This window comes from Oryctolagus cuniculus, chromosome 13, assembly GCF_051225735.1.
Source record: "Oryctolagus cuniculus isolate XC-2025 breed Fujian yellow rabbit chromosome 13, ASM5122573v1, whole genome shotgun sequence".
Lineage (NCBI taxonomy): Eukaryota > Metazoa > Chordata > Mammalia > Lagomorpha > Leporidae > Oryctolagus > Oryctolagus cuniculus.
Window position 1 is genome coordinate 64887374 of NC_142879.1, and position 3239 is coordinate 64890612.

Here is a 3239-nt window from a genome sequence, read left to right on the forward strand (position 1 = left end):
GAGCTGGATCGGAAGAGGGATAGCTGGGACTGGAACTGCAGCCCATATGCGATGCTGGCACTTCAGGCCAGGGCTTGAACCCGCTGCACCACAGAGCTGGCCCTGAAAAAATAAATCTTTAAAAAAAAAAAAGAAAGAAAATCTCTTTTTTTGTGGTACCGATAGAAAATTTGAGTTGAAAGAGAACTGGAAGATAAGCACAGTTTATTATCAGAGGTTATAGAGATCACAAAGTAAATTGCTTAGTGTGATTTGTTACACATGATAGCATCTATGCTCAAGCCATTCAAGCGGAGACTTAGACAAATCCCATGTGCAAGTAGACCAGGAGATCAGGATCAGTGCAAGGCTTAAATCCAAAGAATGGCCAAATATTCTGAATGTAAGAGTGAGGAGAGGCTATGGTAATGTCCAGGAAATAAAGTATGGTCAAATTGGGAGATATTAGAACTCAAAACAGCATTCCATTTGTGTACTTCAGTAAAAGTTCAGTTATGATTAAAAATGAAATGAGAGACAAATAGTGACTCTGTGACGTTGGACAGGGCTGTTTATCAGAGTTTGGAGTGCTGTGAATCTGCCTGGAAATTCCACTGTATTCAAATTGTCAGTGGCACATCTGCTCTCTTTTAAAGAAAACATATTTGTCAGAGGAGAAAGTTGATAAACATTAAATCTAGAAGATTTGGAAAGAATGCATAGAAGATTTAAAAACCATGCCTAGTCCCATCTTCAGAAATAGTGCTCTGTGCAACGTGCCATACAACCCTCTTTTCAGTGCGTAGTGTATGACAGCGTAGCATTACTGATTGTACATTCTATTCTCTTTACACCTAACATGCAGAAACCCTCAGTCTGATAGTAAAACAGTATGTTTAATACAAAATTGAGGCCGGCGCCGCGGCTCACTAGGCTAATCCTCCGCCTAGCGGCGCCGGCACACCCAGTTCTAGTCCCGGTCAGGGCGCCGGATTCTGTCCCGGTTGCCCCTCTTCCAGGCCAGCTCTCTGCTGTGGCCAGGGAGTGCAGTGGAGGATGGCCCAGGTGCTTGGGCCCTGCACCCCATGGGAGACCAGGAAAAGCACCTGGCTCCTGGCTCCTGCCATCAGATCAGCGCGGTGCGCCGGCCGCAGCGCGCTGGCCGCGGCGGCCATTGGAGGGTGAACCAACGGCAAAGGAAGACCTTTCTCTCTGTCTCTCTCTCTCACTGTTCACTCTGCCTGTCCAAAAAAAAAAAAAAAAAAAAAAACACAAAATTGATATATTTTATTTTTACTTGTTTCAGATTCAACCATTTTAATAATGCATTTTATCCAATTATTGCAAAAACTCATAATAATTTAATATTGTCAACTTTTTATAAGGAATAATTTTGAACAAGGTAATAAATTACACAAAAGATTTATTTGTACTTTGATATACTTAATGATAGTTTTCTAAAATTCTATAATATGTGAAAGATACCATGAATTCTAAGCCTCTTGTTGAATATTTTAGAGTGACATATAACATCTGTTAATTTTTTACCCATGACTAAGCAGTATAATATTACAGTGCAGTTTTCAGTGAAGCTTTTCATGATTGTTCCTAGAATTTTAAGTCATCATGATAGGATATTCTTGTTAAAAAGGAAAGAATGAAGCTACAGAAAATATTTTGCCAACGGTTAACTTAAAATGCTAATTTTCCTTTCATTTTTTCAAAAAATATTTATTTTTGCATACATATATCAATATTTTTTCTTTGAAACAGATATCCACATTGTACTATTAGGAATTCATGGCAAAAATCAAAATGTGAGGGAACAAGAGTGTACTGTCATTTGCATGGCATGATTTAGTGAAGCTGTGCTTCTGGGATCTTATGCTAGAAGTTTTAGTCTTTTTTTTTTTTTTTTTTTTTTTTTTGACAGGCAGAGTGGACAGTGAGAGAGAGAGACAGAGAGAAAGGTCTTCCTTTGCCATTGGTTCACCCTCCAATGGCCGCCGCAGATGGCGCGCTGCGGCCGGCGCACCGCGCTGATCCAATGGCAGGAGCCAGGTACTTACCCTGGTCTCCCATGGAGTGCAGGGCCCAAGCACTTGGGCCATCCTCCACTGCCTTCCCGGGCCACAGCAGAGAGCTGGCCTGGAAGAGGGGCAACCGGGACAGAATCCGGCACCCCAACCGGGACTAGAACCCGGTGTGCTGGCACCCCAAGGCGGATTAGCCTAGTGAGCCACGGGGCCGGCCAGTCTAGGCCAGTGTTACAGGGTTTCCCCCTAAGTTTTTCTCAAGTAATTTGATGGCTTTAGATCTTAAATTTAGATCCCTGAGTTGAGTTTTGTATAGGGTGTAAGGTAGGGGTTTTCTTTCAAACTTTTAAACGTGGAAATCCATTTTTTCCAACACCATTCATTGAAGAGACTGTCCTTTCCCTAGGAAATATTTGAGCTCATTTTCAAAAATGGTTGTTGATGGGTGAATTGATTTTTTGGGTAATCTATTCTGTTACAATTGTCTACTTTTCTGCCATCATCAAATTTTGTTAATAGTTATTTATTTATTTTTGCCTAGAAACATTCAATGTAACACATACAGGCTACATAGATGGTAGCTGTAGTTGGAATCTGGGATCTTCATGTGGCTCATTGTCCTTACTGATAAGAACAGATACTTCACTTGATCTTAGCCAAAAGCCTGAGAAGCGATTCATTGTCATTACTCAGATTCCTGTTATGCAGGTCTCTATCCTTCGCTTGAGGGAAGGGTTGATACTCAAGCATTAGGACCAGGCCTTGCTGGTATTGTGGGCTACTGTCTGTGCTGTTTAAGCTCAGCACAAAAAGCCCCATTGAGAGACTCTGGGAAGTGTGAGTGGGTGCAGCCAGGCAAATCTAACTAACGCCATGGGTGGAACATTCCATAGTCCAGAGGTCTACCTGAATAAGGAAGTGGTGGAGCACCTCTGGCCATTGTCAGTTGAGGGAGGGGATGTTGGAGCTTACTGGTTTGTTGAGTCCCTTGTCCCATCCAGATGTGAACACTAGCCAGAGCACTGAATCACTGCGTATTGCACCCTCTGTCCTCACTGTAAGATCAGTCCCCTGTGTGCAGGGAGCTCCAAGTGTCTATTCAGACTGGGCAGGTGCATGTGTACCCAGCACAACTTGCAATTTTTCATTTTGCTGGGGGAGGGAAAGCTATTGGCAAGAATATGGTCCCCAATTATGATGGAGCACTTCTTCTAATATTCAGAT

The 3239-nt window shown here is 42.5% G+C and overlaps 1 pseudogene; it reads right to left on the reverse strand.

Moving 5' to 3' along the window:
* Positions 1–2529: 2529 nt before the first annotated feature.
* LOC127483651 (U2 spliceosomal RNA) lies at positions 2530–2691 on the reverse strand (annotated as a pseudogene).
* Positions 2692–3239: the final 548 nt, after the last annotated feature.